This window comes from Hyperoodon ampullatus, assembly GCF_949752795.1.
Source record: "Hyperoodon ampullatus genome assembly, chromosome: 5".
NCBI classification, from domain to species: domain Eukaryota; kingdom Metazoa; phylum Chordata; class Mammalia; order Artiodactyla; family Ziphiidae; genus Hyperoodon; species Hyperoodon ampullatus.
Genome location: NC_136918.1, coordinates 113,874,978 through 113,898,418, shown reverse-complemented (window position 1 = coordinate 113,898,418; position 23,441 = coordinate 113,874,978). Strand labels below are relative to the sequence as shown.

Genomic DNA, 23,441 nt, shown 5'->3' with positions numbered 1-23,441 from the left:
AATTCAATTTAAAACCCAAAATTTAATTAGAAAAATTATATCAGTAGAGTCTAAATATTAGCATGCTACTGCTTTAATAACATTCAAACAACATATAGTAGTTGGCTAACAATCTATTCCAATCTTTGTTTCTGTCTTGTCTTGATTTCTTAGGGTTTCTGATTCTGACTATACTTTAGACGATAACTCTGAAAAATCTTTACAAAAGAAAGTAAAATGACTGTGATATTTTTGCATAAACATTAATGAATTACCTATTTATTTCATCCATGACCTAGGCCTAATAAAAGTAATAGAATCACAGAGGAGTAAGAAGCCTATGAAGATAAACTGGAAGTAAATTCTTGCTCATACTCATGAGGATATTAAGACCCAGAGAGAATTTAAATGACTTGCTCACCAGACATAGCATTAGCTAAATGTTCACTGGGGTTCAGCACTTCAATAATAGTTGGAAAACTAAATATCCACTTTCAACACTGGATAGTCAACTAGTAAGAAAGTCAAAAAGGAAGTAGAAGACTTGAATAACACTATAAACCAATGGATCTAATGGACATCTATAGAACATTTCAGTCAACAACAGCAGAATATATATCCTTCTCAAGTGTACATGGAACAGTCTCTAGGTTAGACCATATGCTAAGCCATAAAACAAACCTCATTAAACTTAAAAAAATATAGAAATAATATAAGGTATGTTCTCCAATCATAGTTGAGTGACATTAGAAAACAATAACAGAAAAAAATTTGGGAAACTCACAAATATGTGGAAATTATACAACATACTCTTAAATAACCAATAGGTCAAAGAAGAAATCACAGGGAAATTAGGAAATACTTTGAGAGTAATAAAAGTAAAGAAACAACATATAAAATGTTATGACATAGAGCTAAAGCAATGCTCAAAGGGAAATTTATAACTATAAAGGCCTATATAAAAAAGAAGAAATCTCAGATTAATAACCTAACATTCCACATAAGACACTGTGAAAAGAAGAGTAAAGTAAATCTAAAGCAAGCAGAAAGAAGGAAATAATAAAGAGTAAAGTGGAAAGTAGAAAATAGAGAAAATAGATGAAACCAAAGATGATTCTTCAAAAAGATCAGTGTAACTGACAAACCTTTAGCTCTATTGTCCAGAGAGAGAGAGAGAGAGAGAAAACTTCAAGTACTAGAATCAGATATATGAGGTGACAGTGCTACCAAACTTACTAAAATAAAAAGCATTACAAAGGAATACTCTGAATAATTATACACCAATATATTAAATAACTTAGATGAAAGGGACAGATTCCTAAAAAGATATACTACTGAAATTGACTCAAGAAGAAATAGACAATTGCACAGATCTATAAAGAGGAAAGAGATTGAATTATCGATTAATTTTTTTCCAAAGGAAAGGCCAAGCCCAGATGGCTTCATTGGTGAATTCTACCATACATTTAAAGAAAAATTAATACTAGTTCTTCAAAAAGTCTTGTCAAAAACAGAAAAAGGAAACTTCTCAATTCATTCTATGAGGTCAATAAAACCCTGATACCCAAAGACATCACAACAAAAGATATCACAAAAAAGAAAACCACAGATGAGTATCTCTAGTGAAAGTAGATGTAAAAATCTTCAACAAAATACTAGCAAACTAAATTCAGCAACATGTTAAAAAAAAAAAAAAAAAGCTGCAACATGACCAAACAGGATTTATCCCAATAATGCAAGGTTGGTTTAGTATCCAAAAAACAAATAATGTAATACAACATATCAATAAAACAAAAAACAAAAACCATATGATCACCTCTATAGACACAGAAAAAATACTTAAAAATATTCAACACCCTTTCGTGATTAAAAAATAAAACAAATTTTAAAAAAGTATAGAAATGTACTTCCTCAACCTGATGATGGATATCCACACAAAAAAACGTAACTACTATCATAATTAATGGTGAAAGGCTGGATGCATTCCCCCTAAGATCAGGAACAACAGAAGGATGTCTGCTCTCTCCACTTCTTTTCAACAGTGTGCTGAATGTTCTAGCCAGGACATTTAGGAAAGAAAAAAAAAAAAAAAGGATATCCAGATTGAAAAGGAAGAAATAAAACTATCATATTCACAGCTGATATGATTTTGTATATATAAAATACTAAGCAACCCATTAAAAAATGATTAGAACTAAATGAGTTTAGTAAGGCTGCACAGTACAAAAACAATATACAAAATCAATTATACTTCTAACAACTGCAATGAGCAATCAAAAATAAAATTAAGAAAATAATTACTTTTATGTCAAAAAATTTAGAAATACATTTAACAAAAGGAGGGCAAATGTACACTCTGAAAACTACAGAACATTGTTAAATGGAAGATTTAAATAAATGGGAAAGCATCACATGGATTGGAAGATCTCATAGTTTTAAGGAGGTAATACTCCCCAAATTGATCTACAGATTGAGTGCATCTCTATGAGAATCTTAGATGGCTTCATTGTAAAAATCAACAAGCTAATTAAAAATTTTATATGGATTAAAAGGAACTGAGAATAGTCAAAATAATCTTGTAAAAGAACAAATTTGGAAGCTTTCTAATTCCCAATATTAAAATGTACACCAAAGCAACAGTAATCAAGACAATATAGTACTGACATAAGGTAGACTGATGAATAGAATTGAAACTTCAAAAATAAATTTGTGTCTCTATGGCTAACTGATTTTCAGTAAAATACCAAGACCATGCAACAGGGAAAGAATAGTCTTCAACAAGCGGTGCTAAGAGAACTGTATATTCACATGCAAAAGAATTAAATTGGCCTCTTACCTCACACTATATACAAAATTTAACTCAAAATAAAGCAAAGACCTAAATGTAAGAGCTAAAATATACAACTCTTAGAAGAAACATAGGGGTGAATCCACATGACCTTGGATTTTACCATGGATTCCTAGATATGACACCAAGATTATGAGCAACAACAACAACAGACAGATAAATAGGACTTCATCAAAACTGAAACCCTTTGCACTTCAGAGGACACTAGCAAGAAAGTGAAAGTGCAGCCCAGAGAATGGGAGAAAATATTTGCAAGTCAGATATCTAGTCAGGGACTCATATTTAAAATATATAACTCTTAGAACTCAATAATGAGACAAATACATGGGTAAGGGATTTGAATATATAGTTTTCCAAAGAGGATACATGAATGGTCAATAAGCACATGAAAAAATGCTCATCATCATAGTCATCAAAAAACTGCAAATTAAAACCAAATGTGATACCAATTCATACACACCAGGATGGCTATAATTATAAATACAGACAATAATTAATGTTGGTATGAATATGGAAAAATCAGATGCCACATGCTTTTCTAGTGGGCATGTGAAATGGCATAGTCACTTTGGAAAACACTCTGGGAGTTTCTCCAAATATTAAACATAGGGTTTTATTTGACACAGCATATTGACCCCCAAGAGAAATGAAACCATATGTCCACACAAAACCTTATACACAAAAGTTCATTGTAGCTTTATTCCCAATTGACAAAAGGTGGTATGTTTACTAATTGTTGAATGGATATACAAAATCTGGTATATCCATACAATAGAATGTTATTTGGCCACTGAAAGGAACAAAGTATGGATGCTACATGCTACAACATGGATGAACCTTGAAAACATTATGCTAAGTGAAATAGGCTAGTCACAAAATTGCCAGGTATTATATGATTACACTTATTTGAAATACCCAGAATAGGTTATTCTACAGAGACAGAAAGTAGATTAGTGATTGTTTAGGGCTGCTGAGATTGGAGGATAGACAGGTAATAGCTAAAGAGTACAGCATTTTTTTGCAGTGATGAAAATGTTTAAAATTGACTGTGGTGAAAGCTGCTCATGAGTATTCTAAAAAACACTGAATTGTACACTTGAAATGGGTGAATTGCAAGGTATGTGAACTGTATCTCAAAAATCTCTTAAGGAAATGAGATTCAAGGTCTCTACTAGACAAATGGACATTTTGTTTAAATAAAATCATTTTGCTTCACAGTTTTATATTGCCCCATGCATTTAAAATATATTATCTCATTTGATCTTAGAGACAACCATGAGAAAAAAAAATAATTAAACTCCATAAAGTAGTTCAGGGAGCCACCAATAATCTCTTAACTTTGTGAGGAGGTTTTCTTTAAAAGATCAATAATATAAATTGATATTCTGTTAAATGTCAAAATTTCATTCAAATTTAAATTGTCTATGTAGTTGATAGGAATTAAGCAGCTCACAGATTTCGATGTTTCTCAGTTTAGCAAAGTATTTATTTATTTTTTTTTGTAATTTGTTTGTTTGATCTTGAATAACAGTGAAGAAAAATCCAAAAGGTATTTTACTTTTACAAAATCAAGTTTTTGGTTCCTTTAAGTTCCTAATGATATGAAGATAACACTGATCATAATTCTTTCCCTGTAAGATTTATGGTGAGTACTCATTTCATCCCTATTCAATTCAACTGTTTGCATATGATGTCTATTTTTTATTGCATCTTGCCTTTTTTAAAAAAATAAAGATAAAGTTATATAAAAGCTAATTCACTATCCAGTGGTTATTTCTAACAAAAGGGATCTGACTTAAAAAGAAAAAAAAAATTGTGGGAAATTAAAAGGAGGGCACAATATGTCCTTTGCATGCATGTTTTTACTAGTTCCCATAGCTGGGAAGATGATTTAAAGTACAGTATGTGCAACCTGTTTTTCTGGTAATTACAAATTAAGACATATGTCTTTGCAACAGCAAGAAGCTAACTGCCATTTTTAAGTGTTCCTCTGGCTCTGCTGAGTTAATTCCATTAAACAAAAATCCCAACAAAGGTAATTACTAACAGAGCATCCTGCTGCTACATTTTCCTTTTGCTGAGTTTCTTCCTTTTGAACTGCAGGAATGCTAACTAGAAATGGAAGTATCCCATCAAACTGTTAGGCTTACCTTCCTTTAGAGTACAGGCCTCTATAATACTTTACTTATGTGTGAAAGTCATGGAGGAAAAAAAAAGAAATTTCTGCACAATGTCCAGACAAATTATATTTTTTTCTTTTCTGTTCTCGTGCCTTTCTTTACTATTTAATTCATCAAATAAAAAAGATTTATGTATGCTCATTGTTTGTAAACTTGAAATAATTTCATGTATATACACAGGTTTTAATATACAGAATGTAACTATTACATGTATTGCAAAGAACCAAAGCTATTTTTAAATTAGTCAATCTATTAATATTATACTGTCTAGAAAGACTTAAGGATCGTATTAACTTTTAAACTTGTGCAACTGGATAATGTTAACTCTTTAATAATAGACAGTTTGTTTATTGATAAACTATTTTCCTAAAAGTGTCTATCCATAATAAATGTTACAGGAAAGACTTGCCACACTTTCTTCCAAATTTTAAGAGTTTTTTTGGGGTATGTAGTCAGACCAGTATTTTCAGAGTTGATGGAAAAGAGTCTTGTGAAAAAACTTATTTTGATAAATTGTTACACATGCAGAAAAACTGATCACACTGACTGGATCTGTCTACAACATGGAAAATAACCTGGATTTTCAGTAAATAAAGAGGCTTGATACCAGAGCAAATGTACAAGGATATAATGTAGTCAATTGAATGTATTATTTTTTATATTCAGGCTGTAGCATTCTATTCTCCAAATGTTTAGCTAGTTGATATTAGATATAAAGTACTTTTTTGAGTCCTTGAGACAAATTGTTAAGGATTCAGTGGGAGAGACAGACAAATTGCTAAGTTATGTGGGAAATGCTATAATAGGTGTATGATTAAAGTAGGAGTAAAGAGGAAGAAAAAATTAATTCTGACTGGTTGAATCTGAAAGAATTAATTTCACAGAGAAAAATATACATACAAACACATGCACATACATGCACACAAGTACACATGCACACAAAAATAATCATGCATAGGTAACTAAACTTAGTCATGTGACTCCTTACTGTATTATGAAATGATGGGAAGTTCAGTATGCTTGTATTTGATGATCTTTTACCTGCCCAATCCCTCAATTCAAGAGTGTGGCCATGTGATTCACTTTGTTATACAGCAGCAACTAACACAACAATGTAAAGCAATTATACTCCAATAAAGATGTTAAAAAAAAAAAAGAGTATGGCCATGGAAGTGCTGGGGCTAAACTGAGAGGGTTCTTTTATACCCAGCTAAATAACTTTGATTTATTCAGTCAATAAGAAGTCAATAGGAAGCTAATAAAAATTTTAAGCAGAGGGCTATGGTTGCTGTGTGGAGGATGTACTGGAAGTTATGTTCCAAAGAAATATATAAGAAGTTATTGTCATAGTCTAGTAGGAAAGGCACTACACTACTGCTGTTGCTGCTGCTACTTCTATTACTACTACTACTACTGCTTTTACCATCACCACCACCACTATTGGATAGAATGTACTGAGTACTTACCTTGTGCCAGTGATTCCTCTAAATTTTTAACATGTACAATCAGACTAAATCATCACCACAGTTCATGTGACAAGGAGAATGATAAGGAACATTGTTTTCCCCATTCTTTTCTGCATTCTGTATCTGCCACTTGAGCTCGTCTTACCTTTATCTTATCTCAATCAACTTCCTCCTGACCTTTTCCACTGCTCTGCTTTCCAAAGGCCTGATTTGCCATCCATACTGCCCTTACATCAGTATCCTTCATTACTTTGCACACCTATCATTCCACTGGAGCTGCCCAGCAGAATTCCAAACTTAAACCAGTGCTATATCCCACATCTCTGTTCTGCAATTATGCAGCTGAGTATTCTGGATAATCTCACTCAAATATGTTGACTGGCATAATAACAATTCAAGGTTTCCAATCATAGCAGGGCTTTCAGCACCACTGACTAACCTTATAGATTTGTCATCATCTCTTCCCCTCACTTCCTTGCCTTCAAAACTCCTCTAGTTGCACTCTGGCTTCAGGCCATTAATTTTTTTGGATTAATGTAATGGTTATTTGTTCCTGGGCACTTTCAGTTTTGGCCAAATTTTGACACATTGGCAGCAATTCATGAGTCATCTACTCAAACAGATAATGTGCACCACTGCAACAGAGTGAAATTACTAAATCTAATCATAGTGCTCCTCTACTTACAGCTTCTTGAAAATAAGAAGAGTAATAATAATAATAATAGATCAAGTCTAGAGAGGTAGATTTTGGAGTCTTTAACATATAGATCTTAATGGAAACTGTACGAGTGAGAAGAATTCCCATTTTCATAAATGGATTTTCTTTTCATAAATATTACCCATACATAGCATTTCATAAACATCACCCATCAGAGTAGTATTTCACAAGTTCATTTCTATGCTTCCAATGTAAGAGTTCAGAAATTCAGTTTCTCATCCATACGCCATTCACAGTGTTTAAATTTTTATTTAATGGAGAGAAGACATTATCATTTCAGAAGAAATGCTCACAGGATTGAACTTTTGACCTCACATGTGCAGTGTAGTTATATACAACACATTAAAAGAGTAGATTCCAACATGAAAACCTAACGCCTTTTCAAAATACATAAGATTCTCTGATGAAATTACAAACATCCCCCTCTTATAACCTCCTTATTTTTAAGGACTTTTCAACAGTAAATTCATTCTCCTTGACGTTTAATCCTTGTCAGAATCATAAGACACATAAGTTAACAAAATGTTGACATGATAGAATTTCATTCAAGATGAATAATATATCTGACACCGTAATTCTGTAAGAAGGCTCATGATTCAGTATCACCCAATTTTTTAACCTCACATCACTTTTACTTCTTTATTTATGCCCTTGCATATACCAATACCTGAATTTGTCTCTGCCTCTCTAATTCTGACACTTGCTAGTAAATGTGCTAGTCTGCAGTTTGTCTTTTCATTTGTAAAGGAAATCAATGACCAGAAGAGATTCTCAGGGCATTCAGGGTAGGTTTATTAGATCAAACAAAAAAACTAGAATTTCCCTGAGTTAGCAGAAATTTTCAAAACTCCTCTAGTTGCACTCTGGCTTCAGGCCATTTATTTTTTTGAATTAATGTAATGGTTATTTGTTCCTGGGCACTTTCAATTTTGGCCAGAAGGTACTGATTTCTTTCATTGTGTATTCATATGAGCTGGGCAATCAGAGAGCCATAATATATTAGGTCAATCAAACTTCGAGATTCATTAATTTTTCTCTTTTTAAAATTAATTAATTTATTTATTTTTGACTGCGTTGGGTCTTCATTGCTGGGCGCGGGCCTTCTCTAGTTGTGTCGAGCAGGGGCTACTCTTTGTTGCGGTGCATGGGCTCTAGGTATGCAGGCTTCAGTAGTTGTAGCACGCGGGCTCAACAGTTGTGGCTCACAAGCTTAGTTGCTCTGTGGCATGTGGGATCTTCCCAGGCCAGGGCTTGAATCCATGTCCCCTGCATTGGCAGGCAGATTCTTAACCACTGCACCACCAGGGAAGTCCCAATTTTTCTTTTTATGTCTGCTTCTAGAAGAGTTTGTCTTTTTGATGATCAGTGTAGTGTCAAAATGTGATATAAAAGGAATGAGGAATTTTACTCTAGAAGTTTAAGAAAATTCTGTAACCGAAAATGTACCCTTCAAAAAATTATAAAACATGTTCTACTATTTGTCTTCTTTGTTGTCTCTAACAGGTAATGAAAGCACACATCTGAATTATGTCATTTTAGATTTATAAAGGGGTGATCTTAAACTTTCAGAACTTACTCTGTTTATAAGTCAAGAAGCTTCTATATATATTTAAGGGGGAAAATGTCTGTTAGACATATACCTCATGAGCAACTGCAATACGATTTTGTGTCAGAGAGTTAATGGAAACGCCTCAGGTATTAAACCAATAAGTGAATCATTATGACAATTAAAAACATTAACTGAGGTAATTATAAGGAGATCATAGTTTATATAGAATTTAGTTATAATTTATACAATTATCTTCAGCTATACAGAAAAAAATAATGAAGCTGTTTATCTGAAGTATTTACCAAACTGAATACTGCAGCTACAGAGAGGCTACATATAAACACTCAAAATACTAATTTGAGCTGGATCTGCCACAAGTCTAGTTGTGAGCTAATGAATTCCCTGAGGACAGAGTGGTTTGGAGAGAATACAAGACTTCTAAAAACACAACATAGCGCCAAATCAGATTATTTAATTTTGACTTTGTTTGAAATGAGTCTCATGTAAGTATAATTGCTAACCTCTAGCATGAACCTCCAGTTGTAAATCAGGAAGGTATTTCTACACATATAAAATAGGAAATCTGGTTCCTGACTCTCTTAAGCTGAATAAATGGGATCAAATTTCATCTATGGATCAATGCAGCAAGGAATAAGACATGAAATTAAAGGGGGGAGACAGCATTCTACATATAAACTTTTCTGTTTCTTCTTTGCATTCCCAGAAGAAATATAAGTAAGATTAGAGTTTGTTTGCTGGTGTGTGTGTGTGTGTGTGTGTGTGTGTTTGAATACTGGCTTTTAGCACAGTCTCTGGAGCAGACTTTGGGGTTTGAATTCTGCCTCCACTGCTTTACACAGCTGCATGACATGGTCATGTTGGCTATTCTCATTGTCTCAGCTTCTTTACCTGTAAAATGAGATTGTAAAGGTAATACTACCTACCCCATAGGGTTGTTACAGGATTAAGTGTTCTAGTAGCTGTAAAATGCTAAGAACAGTGTTTGGCATAAGATAAGTGTTATATAAATGCCAGCTATTATTATTGGTACAGGGAAATGGAGTATGATTCAGGTGTATTAGTCATCGGGGTCCAAAGGAACAAGCAAAGGTCAGTGGAAAGGTCCTACTTGAGTACAATCTCTGTCTCTTCTTTGGATTTGGTTTAGAAAGACTGACTGATATCCCGAGGGGCCATAATTGGTTATCCTGGGAGCAGTTTGAAGTCACTAGTGCTCTCCTTAATTTGCTGATTCCCCAGCTAATACCTTTTGTTCTTGGAAATCTGTCTTGGGATTTCAGCACATGTATTGGAATCCAAGGTGTGTCTGGGTGTGCTTTAGTTATATTTTCTCATGATAGTAGTCTCACTGTGCATTTAATATGACTTGCATATTTGAGACCCATTGTTCATTTCGAAAAAGGAGACAAATTCCAGAACTGTGATAATTTAAACTAAATATCTCCTTTCTTACATTTGATCTATAATTTTAAGACTGGAATAGTAGCCTCCTTCCTTCACATGGAAAAACACAAATGATTATATAAAATTATACCAATTCACACATTTTGCCATTACAAATCAGTAACGTACTGCACTATTTAACATGTATTTTATTGACTTCAACATATTTTTGGTCATGAAAATTAAAGAATACTTCAAGTTTGGACAGCATGTCATAGCTTAACATCAAGTGAGAGGTGTTTTTTCCTACCTACAAGTATCCACTTACAAATCAATGAATTGTTATTTAAAATATGTTTCTTCAGAGACCAGTCATATCATGTTCTCTGTGCTACTATACGATTACTTCTTTATTTATCTGTGCTGCTGAGTTAATTATAAAAATGCTTGCAGTGAGCAAGCGTTTTGCTTGCCTAGTCAGCATCTTAAACTAGATTAATCTTCTAGCAACACTTAATGGAAACTAAATCACACATCAACATGCTATTACAATATAATGATGAAACAGCAATTGAACACTCAATTAACTCCCTGATAAATATCAAAAACATATTTTGCTCCTATCATTTAAAAGTCAAAATAAGACTTTCTCCTTTCTTTCAGTCTGCCTTTAAAAAATGGCTAAATTCTGGAGAATGAATGTCATGAAGTGCATTTTGAATACAAGGTAAAAAGAAAAAGCTGCTTAATTCAGTTACTGACTGAGCTTCCAGACAAAGGGGTACCATATTTAATATCGCTTCACATGTAATGTCTCCATTCATAGATAATATAGAGTTGATAGTTAAAACTATATAGCTATAAATACATATATACACATACATTACAGTTAGTTCATTTTCTGTCTGTATATGAATTGTTTTCAAAGTATTTCCTGTTATTATTGGATTGGTGGTTGATGCAGACCTTGCTTTAAGGGTTTTAATTACCAATTTTCCACAATCCTGATGGGTCAAATTTTCTGATTCATTCTAAATGCTAGAGTTGCTCACTCATTGCTCAACCTACTGAATAAACTATCAAAACAGTTATCCAAGCCTCAGTCATTTGGCATGTAATCTAGAATTTTCCAGTTTTATGACTATGAACATACCTAGTGTTATAAGAAAATCCTAAAGAGAAAAAAAAAATCAACATTATACATTTCTGATTAAAAGGCTCCATGATGCTAGAGCTAAAAATACCAAGCTATACCAGTTGTGCCTTTTTGTTCTCTCTAAGCTTATAATACAGCTGAAGATGTAACAGCTATATAAACTTAGCCTTATAAAGTAGAATATCCCAAGAGACCTAAAGACAGTGGGAAGGGTGGACTTCAGAGGAAGTGGTTTGAAGGACAATAGGAAGGATTTCTGGTGTTGGTGATACTTGAGCTAAGTTTGAATAAGAGAACTTTAATCACTAGATAAAAAAAGAAGGATAATTTCAGGCAAAGGAAATTGTGGAAAATACTGTTTGGGCTCTATTACGGCAGTAGCACCTAAGACAATAGAATAAGAGATTATGATATATGGGCAGGAAAGGTGAAGGTAGACAATTTCCTTGATTTAGAAGATTTGGACTTGGATGAAGAGATTAAGCCCCAAATGAGCAAGGATTTCCTGCTGCTTCCAGGAGAGGTGGAAAAGGACGTGAGCATGAGTGTTCCTTCTTACATTCCTTCTGTGGATCAGCCTCTTACCCCTGGAGTGAAGCCAAGGCCCACCGGAAAAGGAGCAGACAAAGGGGAGAGATAGTCGGAGATAAAGTTCGGGCCTTCTCACTTGATGAAGAATTTGATTATGACGCTCTCCCCCAAGTTCACTCCTGCAGAGGTAGATGCCATCAAAGAACTATGCGAGCAAAAGAGAAAGAGCACAGAAAATTTTTGGGAGTTCAAACAATCCCAACTTTAAGTTTCAGTAAGGTTTGATTACTAAATGCTTCTTGTAAGAAGACTCTAGCTAGGGACTTCCCTGGTGGCACAGTGGCTGGGAGTCCGCATGCCATTGCAGGGGACACGGGTTTGAGCCCTGGTCCAGGAAGATCCCATATGCTGTGGAGCAACAAAGCCCATGTGCCACAACTACCGAGCCCATGAGCCCACATGCCACAACTACTGAAACCCGCGCTCCACAACAAGAGAAGCCACTGCAATGAGAAGCCCGTGCACTGCAACGAAGAGTAGCCCCTGCTCTCTGAAACTAGAGAAAGCCCACGTACAGCAATGAAGACCCAACACTGCCAAAGATAAAATACATAAATAAATTAATTAATTAAAAAAAGAAGAGTCTAGTTTTAATTTCATGCTATTAATGCAATGTCTTGACGATCATATCAGAAAGTAAATCCCTTATACATAAATTACGGTTAATTTTTTACTTTTATAAATGGGAGTTCTGAATGAAACAGATGACAGTGGAAAAAAGGAAACAGATCTGTAATCAATTCTTCACTATTAATTTACTGTGTGACCAATTTTCTGTATTTCCAGAAGCTTATAAAATAATTTATGAAGGGCTTCCCTGGTGGCGCAGTGGTTGAGAGTTCGCCTACCGATGTAGGGGACATGGGTTCATGCCCCGGTTCGGGAAGATCCCACATGCCACCGAGCAGCTGGGCCCGTGAGCCATGGTCGCTGAGCCTGTGCGTCCGGAGCCTGTGCTCCGCAAAGGGAGAGGCCACAGCAGTGAGAGGCCCGCATACAGCAAAAAAAAAAAAAAAAAAAAAAAAAGTTTATGAAGACTTTATGTGTTTTTTTTTAATTGTTACCTCACTTTCCTCATTCTTTATAAAATTTAATCCAGGTGACTCTCACCCAATGTAGGACGAAAATAAACATAAATTTAGCAAAAATAATTAAAATAAATAAATACAGCAAAATAATATAAATTTATAGAAACTTATAGCTTATCAATATACAGAGCAACTATATTTTTGCAATAGCAATAGTAATTAAAATATAATAGATCTCACCTGTTGAGGGTTAAGTTTCAGCCACTTTACATGGATTACCCTCAGGATAACTTCATATAAGGTGGCCATTCTTAGTGTCACTGTTATATGATTGAGAAACGTGAAGTATAGCAACATAAATAACTTTTGCTTTAGGTCCCAGAACTAATAAATGGCAATGCTGGGAGCAAGCTGGCTCCAGATTCCAGAGCGCTGAGCCATGGTGCAGGATGCTTAAATAAGACAATGCTCTTGAATCAAACCTCCTCTTTGAGGACAGTAGTTTTCATCTCTGGCTGCAAACTAGAGCAGTATTTAAGGCCTTTAACCACTATAAATGCCATGCTTGCATCAAACAGTTTCCAATCCAGTAAATTGGTATTCGGTTGAGTCTGTGTTTCTGTACTTTTAAGAAGCTCCACAGGTAATTCTGACGAATATTTCCGGGGCAGTGAACCTTGAGGTAGATTCTTTGTTAGTCCGAAGTACTGTGGTATCTAATGGACATGCCACATCCTAAACTCATTTACTACATTGCATTTGCCACCCTTCATTAGTTCACATAAGGGCAAATTAAAGTTGAATGAACCAAGACAAATATTTCCAATATTTCTTTTGATATACTTTACAATGAATCTTAATTTGGGAGGAATAAAATGTCTATTTTTTAAAAAAAAATAGAATTTTCTTATTATGCATCTTTGTGTTAGATAAAAATTAACTTCCCGTCTAAGAAGTAATCTCAATGGAACTAGAGTTAGGTGAACATGACACAAGCAAACAATCATGTTTTACCTTAAGATTCGTTACTGGTAGCTAAAAGAGAAAAAGCAAACAAATTCCTTCTCTGAAAAGATGTTGATAGACAAATTTGCATAACTGGGGTTTATTAAATAATTTTAAATTTTAACTCTGGGACCAATAGCTACTTAAACTGGAAAAGAGAATGAATAAGGTTTTTTAGAAGACACTAATGAAGATTGGCAAGGATGAAAATTTTTAAATTCAACGTTGAACTCTTGTTTCCTGCATATACTACAAAGTTGGACGGATGAAAATGTTAGTATAGAAAGGACAGTGCTTATTTGTTGTTTGTTGTTTATTGCTTTAAGAAATATCAGATATTTGTTAGTATTAAAAACTCACTGCAAACTTAAAAGTTTATTGGTTAAGAAAAGTGATATATTTCTTGATTAAAAAAATAATTTTTCTCTAGTAAGCAAGGTAGCAGCTTCGAAAGGCAGATCAGTGCCATCTAGTGGCCAAATAAATTAAAAGATTCTGATTCTGATTCTGATGTTCAGTAGAGGGTGCCTGTCACACAAATCTACATGGTACATACATACATAAGTATAAATTTAAAAGTGTATATTTACTTCCTAAAGATATTTAGTTCAGTGTATAATAAAGACATATATACAATAATTACACTAAAATAAAATTTAATATTTAATATTTAACAGTTTAATAAGAAATGAGAAATCATGTGTCTAAGACATAGACATGTGAAAGATACAAGAAGGCAGCTTTAATGGATAAACAACACCTCATATTGGAAAAGTATAATAAAACTGTTTTCAAAAAATAGTAGAGTAAAGATGTTTCTAGTGTCAAGATTGTGCTTATGGATATTATAAATAGGATGGCTAACAATTCACAATGAAAAAAGAGTATTTGTTTTTCTGTTTCCTTATAGGAGAAACTAGGCAAAAATTGTATGTAATTTCAGAACATGATATTTAAGCTAGAGAAGAGGAGAGGTTACTGAGTAAAATACTTAGTAGCCATGAGATTTTATGAATGGTTATGTAATTCCTCTCACTGTAGATCCTGAATAATAAGATAAAAAAGTATTCCTCTCCAAATGTTCATGAACGGTCTTATCTTGAGGAAAAGGGAATGGACTAGATGAAATTAAGTTTTCTTTCAGACTTTAATTGTATTAAAAACCAAGTATCCTCCCTCATAATTCATCTTTTTGGTTTTGAAATAATATGCCTATTTAACCCAGCTGAAGTTCTGCCTTTTGTTAGTTCTTTTCCTGACACTCCAATTGACTTTACAAAATTTTTCTTTGGGGAAAAAATCTAGGCAAAAGGATTCATTTAGCTAACAATGCTATAGTATAAAAATCTCTGTAGGAGCTTTTTCTGACCTATTCTAGGGACTCTGACAACTCAAATGCCGGGATGATAAAAGAGCTCTTCATAGCCTGGGAGATAAGGGAAAAACCCATCACATCAGACCCAATTACTCTTAGAGGAATTCCAAAGAATCCAAAATAGTCCCAATGTCTAAAAATGCTACATTTTCTATCTAGAGACTAGGATCCAAAAGGGTACAGAAGGTTGACTTATCAGTGATGTAATTTTCTCATCCTGATGAGGATGGCTTTTATATGTTTCAAATGAGCTACCAGAACAGGGGAGAGCCATTCTTTTGCTCAGCCACTCCGAGGAAACAATATGGTTACATGAAACACAGCTAAGAATAAGGCCAGCCATGCAGCTTTCCTTGCCATGATGGCTTTTCTTGGCCAGCCTCTGAAACACAGAAGCCGTGGGGATTTCTCTCCTTTTCTGCATGTGACTTAAAGCACTTTGTTCCTTTCTTGCCTTGTATTCAACATGACCATGAAATAAAAAGAAAGAAAGAAGTGTCGGAAACTGTGGTAATGCTGCCTTTTAAGAGTTATCTTTAATTTTCTCACTGATAATACCAAAGATTTTATAACTTTTAAGAAGCCATTTTTACATGGACTGTCGGATTACACATCATGATTCAAATATAAATGAGAATTACATGGTTATGGTTCCTCAACAAATTTTACTTGGAAGCCCATATAATTAAAGTGTAGATAATTAAATGACTTCTAACTCTTTGCAAATAGAGCAGTGACACTAAGTCCTAGGCCTACACGTAGAGATACACACACAGATACAAGTCCTACACATGTGCACATTCACGTACATGTAAGCACACACATATGTGCACACACATATTTGCCCTTACATTTCTTTTATTATTCTGACTTACAAGTTGAAAGCCCCAATATCAAGTTTACAAGAAAAACAATAATCATTTTAGTGATCATTTTCCAAGAAGCAATTTTCATAAGAACCATGATCCAAATTCTCAAGGATTAGAATGTAATAAAAGTTAAAAAATAGACCTTATGTTCACCTTAAATATGGTGAATTGTTAAGTTCTAGAAAAGAGAAGTAATTGATAATTATGTATTTTATCATAATTTTATTATATATTCTCTATGCTTCAATGATGGTCTGATAATGGTTTTGGTTTTATCATTTGAACTTTATTATCACATTTCAGAAGTACCTTCATTTGGTTTAAAAACTAATAATTCTTCCCTCATGCTACTCACATACATTTACCATACTCGGATTTTGTTTCCTTTCTCCCAATTTCAGTTTTATTTACTTATTTTTTTACTAATATATCTCTCCTTCTCTAGCTTCTATCTATGGAGAATCAGACATTAGGCCACTGTTTTTTGTTTCTGTCTAGGTGACAGTGTGGAGCAGCTGTGATCACAATCTGGGATTAATGATCCAATTTTTGTATAGTTTTGATTCTCAACCACATTTTTTTACATAATTTTCTTATCGAAAAAGGTTTTGGCATCAAGAACCTGTACCTAATATTTCCCACAGATATTCACGCTAATCATGTGTTGGAAAACTTAACTTTAACATCTTTAACAATCATGTACACCTCCTGAATGTATATTTATTTTCTAAGGAATTGACTGAGGATAGATTGTGGTATCTGATACAACCCTGAAAGCCGTGAGAGTCAACCTTCTTAGAAATAGTACCTCTTAGGGGCTATCTTCTGTCCTCATTCCTGGGGGCAACTTCCATGCTGGCTGAGTTTTGAAATAATAGCTTCAGTCATTCTTCATTCTAATGTTTCAGTTTTGTCACTCAATTTCCAAACATACTTGAATTTGGATTGCATCAGAATTTCCAGTCCTCAGAATCTTTTATATCTTCTTCTCTATTGGCTCTCTCTTTGTTTCACTTCCTTTCCTCTCCCGATTGAAGTCCAAGCCTCATCCATGACCATAACCCCCCTTTACCGATTTCTTGATATTCCTTCTCACTTGCTTGGCAAAGCCATAAATGTGTATCAGCCAAGCTCTTGGCCTTCACACCTGCACATCCCCATTACATTCACTGTCAACAACCTTAACTTGGTCCTGAATGAGGATAAACAAATGCAGTTCTGGGGCAGCTCCTAACCCTATTGCTCATGGTTAAGGCTTTGCCTGCCATCTGCCACTCGGTCTGAAGTCTTGGTTCCTTCACCTCTTTGCTCTGTCATCAGAGGACTTTTAACTTTATAAACAAATAGAAGCCATCACAGGAAGCTGCCACCGACCTCCTCCACTGAGTCTATCAACTTGTACCTTTACTTCTACTTAAATTATACTTCCAATCGAGATTCAAATATACCTGTCCCACTGGGGGTATGGAAAGACAGCAGTCTCCTTTAAACTCAACACCCCCTTTTCCGATTTCACTCTTCTACTTCACTATGAAACTTCTTAAAAGAAGTGCTCTCTCCAGTTCACCTCTGACTTGCCTTCCAGCCTACTCCCTCTGGCCTTGACATTCACCACTCCACTGGAGGTCCTCATAAAAGTCACCAACGTCAGCTCCCTGTTGAAAGAATCTTATCTTAGTTGCTCTCTTGGTGAGACTTAACAATGTTGGATGCGCCCTACTTACCCATCCCCTCTCTTTTCTTGGCTCTCTTGGACTCTACTCCCTACAGAATGTCCAGCACCCAGCAGGGACACGGAACATACATCATGGCCACTGATAAATAAGCACTGCATAATTTAACAATTAATACATGAATGAGAGCCCCCGAGTCAAAGTCACCACTGTTTTCACACAGTTTTCAGTCGTCCCAATGGTCACTTCACTCAAGAAACAGGTGGAGCCCTGAATTCCTTCTAAGGCAGTTCATTTCATATTAGATTCCTGGGAAGAGGCTAAAACCACATTAGTCTCTTGAGCATAGTCTATATTTAGGATATCCTAGAAACAGAGGGAAGCCCTTATGTTTACATTATGTAGCTTTCAAAGCCGTTGCACTTGGTCAGAAATAGGAAACAGAAATGGTGAAACGTTTCCATGAAGGCTCAAATTACACTATTTTGCAAAGTTTAAATTTTTGCCTGTCATAATCCATAAATTACAGCTATATGTTATAATTATTTAATCTACATTTCTTGTTAAACATCTAAATTATGTCACTTCATCAATTTACAGGAATTATGTGATTAGGTATAATTATCCTAAATAGCTGAACACAATTAAAAAATCTTACATGCAGGAGTGTCGTGTATAATATGTTAATTTTTTTCACTTGTTTCACTATCGTTGGTATCTATCAAAATAAGATAAAGCCTGGTTCACTTTGAATGGGATAAGGGAATTTCCAGCTTTAGGTGACTTCTGGCTCAGGGGCCACCCACAGCAACTCTTTCTTTACAGTAAGCACATTTTCAGACAACTCGTACAGTTAGAGTTCCTGAATCTTACAGCCAATAGTATCAACTGCGATGATGTTTTGGTATTCAACCTACTGCTTGAAGGTTCCATGCAAGACTTAGAGTTGGAGGTTTATCTTTAGATTTCTCTGCTTTCCTGACTTGCCAGACTACTGTCTATTCCCCTTTCCTTGTGAGGCAGCTCAATAAAGTAGAGAACTGGTTCAAATTCATTGTTTCCTAGAATGTGTGACCTTGAACAGTCTTACAACTTCTTGACAACTTTGCTTCTCTATCTAGAGAATATGGATGATGATAATGGACAATGAATGTGGATAATAATAGCACCTCTTAGTATAAATTTGAGCACATAGTAAGTATACACTACTATTCAAGTCTCAGATTAAAGACCGCTTCCTCAGAAGCCTTCCCTGATTAACACTTTCCAACCTTGTCACACTTTGTGATTAAGTGCTGTGTGTTTATTAGTCTAATATTGCTCTCTTTTAAGAGGCTGTGCATTTCATGAAAGTAGACAGGATTATGCTTGTTTTGTGCCCATGCCCCGCCTGTCACACAGAGAACGCTGAAGGGATGTGTGAATGATATATGATTCCTTTCTTTTCTGCCCTTTTCTCTTTGCCTTTCCTTTGTCTTTTCCCACAACCAGATGGTTAGTGTGTATTTCATAGTTACCTGATAAACTCATGCATACCAAAGTCCTAGAGACTCTGCCAGGATCATAAGAGAGACTTCTGGAAAACAGCTTTCTAAAAATATTTGCAAACTATTATGCAAGTGATAGATGCTATTACTACCACCTGCACATTAAGAGAGTCTATTGTGTTTGCAATCCATGGAACCAGAAACTCTGGTCTTAATGACCAGCCCAAGGGCTGGTGACAGAGTTTGCTGGGTGCTCAGAGCTCCCACAAATCAACCTCCTAAAACTCTGCCAGGTGTGAGACTATTACTCCTGAGAGCCAGGCTTGTTCTAACCACAGGAACTTGTTCTGTTGCTGCAAAAGTCTATTTTGCTCTCTCCCTCAGGCACCCTTTGCAGCCTGTCTCACCAGGCTGTCCTCACTCCCGCCCCCCCCACATCCGACTCTGATTTCAGAGAGTGGTTTCAACTACCTGTTCTGATTCGGACTATTTAAATCCACTTCCACTGTTTTTGCTCCTTTCTCATTCAGAAAGAAATTAAATACAGGTGGGGCGTGCTTTTAAGCACTTAGATACTCCACAAAAGACTAAAACATCCGGTTAATTGTTTACCGTACAAAAGGCTTGTTTTTTAAGATGACTCACAGAAGCAATGCCTTAGGTAATACCTGCTCCTGCATGCTTTTTAATCTGATTTGATTAATAGATGTTTAATTTATACAAAGCTTCGCAAGAACACACCAATTTTGCATAACTAACACCTTCAAATACCCTGTGATTTCATATCATAACAGTCACAGAAGTCAGCTTCCACAACTTACAGGGCAAACTAAACAGTGGGAAACACATTAGAAAATCTTGTTCTGTGTGTGCATCATCAAAATTAACATGCCTTAAATGAATCACGCTGGTTAATATAAAGACACAAGAGATCTACAAAACTCAGTTCAGGAAGATACTGTGTCTCTATTTTTTTTTTTTTTTTTCTTCTTCTCTCTGCTTTAAAGTACAGCAAGCTGTAGAAAATCTGCAAATCCTTAGTCACACTGAAATCTAAATTCCCCATGTAGAAAGAATACAATATGGGAAAACCCAAATAAGTTCCATATGTGAAGTCCCTTTGGCCCATTTACACAAGCAACTTCCCTTACACATTTTGGGAAAAGTCAGCTCGTTGTACTTACTGAACACCAAGCTTCCAGTCTGAGTATAATTCTCAATATATTTTAATATTGAGAAGATGCCTGGATCCAGACTACCAAAATCCACAGAAAAGAAGAAAAGTAACCAGAAGTGGTTTCTTCCTTTTCTTGACTCTTCCTTCTCTGACCTCATAAAATTCTCACAAAGGTAGTTTAAATAATCCTTTGCTTTGATTTTCCCAAGCATGATCCACACACACCTGTTTCCTATTTGCTACATTGTTTGTGGCATTTGTGGGTCAATGAGCAAACTTCTCAGAAAATTTTATTAAACAGTTAGATTTTGTTTAACCAACATGTGACCATTTTCAGGGTCTGCTATTTCTTGCAAATTCTAAAAAGTTTTTTTTTTTTTTTTTTTTTTTTTATGGTGGGGATGTCTTAAATGACTGCAGATTTCTAATCTATTTCTAATATTATGCTATTGCAGCAAGGCCACTGTAATACAAAAAAATTATGGGGCTTCCCTGGTGGCGCAGTGGTTGAGAGTCCGCCTGCCGATGCGGGGCACACAGGTTCGTGCCCTGGTCCAGAAGGATCCCACACGCCGCGGAGCGGCTGGGCCCGTGAGCCATGGCCGCTGGGCCTGCGCGTCCGGAGCCTGTGTTCCACGAGGGGAGAGGCCACAACGGTGAGAAGACCGCGTACCGCAAAAAAAAAAAAAAAAAAAAAAAAAAAAAAAATTATGTCACTTATAATTCTTAAATTTGATTAAAAATGAAATCTTTACCAAAAATAATTGATTAAATTGATAGTTTAAAAAATTTTGCATATAGTTGATAAATTTTAAAATTAAGTAAATATAGGTAAAATATAAGTTAAAAATATAAGAGGAAATTTTCAAGACCTGATAAAAGTGAGAGAGAATCCTGCCATGCTTAAGTTTTTGAACACATAGAAGTTTGCAGTTTGTATTTTCCATGTTTATATTTCATTTGAAGAAAAGGAAAAGAAATTATAAAACTTATTCTTATGCTTAATTGCTTCTTTGAATAATAACTCACTTTTGTGTGACATTTTATATACATACCTGTCTGTCTATCTATCTACCTATCTATCTATCTATCATCTATATATCTGTCTATCATCTATCTATCTGTATATAGAGAGTTTCATTTTATCCTTACCACAACCCTAAGCTTGGGTAGGACAATTATTATATAACTTCCGTATTTTCTGATATGGAAACAGAAACTCAGTGGGCTCAATGAAAAGCCCAAGATCATACGTCCACAAAATGGCAACCTTGGGATTGATATTTAAGTCTTTCCAATGTACTACATTAATTACTTCTCACCTTCCCTATTTCTTCAACAGAATGTTATAATTTATACTCAATGGAAATAAATATTTAATCAAACTGCAAGATATAACTTCTGGAATCATATTTGAATACTTATTTCTAAAAGGAGGGTAGAATTTAAAGTTTCAAATGAATATAAGCCAATGTATCCTTTAGAGAATTTAGAGACATGTAAAAGAAATTAAAGTATCTACTGTATAGATATATTCCATTTATGTAGAAGATGGAAAATGATGATAAGAAAAGCTGTTATTCATAGTAAATACTAATCCAGCTTAGGAAATTTTGATTTCATATAAAGGTACAGAACACCAAATTACAAATGCACACATATAAACAAAAAAAAAGGTTGGTTTTTGAAGGAATATGAGGTGTAAGGGGTAATACACAGACACTGAGGATTAAAAAAGTGCAGGAGAACAAAATAATATATTTACAGGCTTTTATGAAGTGAATGTTTGTGTCTTCTCCAAATTCATACATTGAACCATAACCTTTGGTGGCTGTATTTGTATGGGGCCTCTAAGAAAGCAATTAAGGTTAAATGAGGTCATATGGGTGGGTCCTAGATCCAATCGGATTAGTGTTCTTAGAGGAAGAAACAGCAGAGAGCTTGCTGTCTCTCTGCCTCTTGCTAGTGTGCAAAGAAGAGGTCATGTGAGTACACAGTACAAAGGTACCCATCTGCAAGCCAGAAAGAGAGCTATCACCAGAAATCAAATTTTCCAGCAGCCTTGATCTTGGGCCTTCCAGCCTCCAAAACTATGAGAAAATAAATGTTTGCTGTTTAAGCCACCCAGTCTGTGGTATTTTGTTATAGCAGCCTAAACAGACTAAAAGAGAGGCTAAAGTTATATTTAATACTAAACTTTAATTTTTTAAACAGACAAGTAAATCCTTACTCCTTCATCTTTATTAAAAAAATAATAATTGTTCAATATTTGTAACTAGCAAGAAGCAAAGCCAATGATGTCTGCTTCAGTTTGCTTCGTGCTTAAAGTATTAAATTATAAAATATGTTTTTGATCCTATATGTAAGCTATGTGTCTCTTGACTATGTCACCTGTCTACTCTTTATATTTTTTATTTTGTCTTACTTCCGACTCAGGATATATGTAGCAGATGATCTAAGGATTATGTTCTCTTTTACAGCACTTGGAAAACTGCGTTATTAATTCTGACCAGCTTAAAGAGAAGGGGAGTAAAAAACCACAAATATTTCTCTATTGTCATATTTTGCAAGCATAGCTATATCATCCTGTAGTCTACAGATACACACAATGACTACAATTCTACAGAGAACTATAACACATTGTCTAATATCAAGCCACTGAAATTCTGCCATTTCCCTAAAATTATAGCTTTGTAGCTGATATTCAGTATTTATAATGGGAGAGCCTCCAGCTTATTTGAGGAAGATCTTCTGAAATAAATTTTTTGTGTACAATTTATTCCAGACCCTGACTGAATTCACTTACTTTTGTGTCTTCCGTGGATACAAAGCCAAGAGGGAGCATAGCCTTCTAAGGATCTTTTAGTTCAATAAAAGCTCCCACATGCAAAATTCAGCATTCTGGGCCACAGTGTGTGGATTTAAAACATCCCTTG

The 23,441-nt window shown here is 34.8% G+C and overlaps 1 protein-coding gene across 1 annotated transcript in view; it reads right to left on the bottom strand.

The window, feature by feature from the left end:
* ROBO1 (roundabout guidance receptor 1) overlaps positions 1–23,441 on the bottom strand; it is a gene marked incomplete at its 5' end in the record, with an annotated part of 793,256 nt that overhangs the window by 729,395 nt on the left and 40,420 nt on the right. The window lies entirely within an intron of this gene.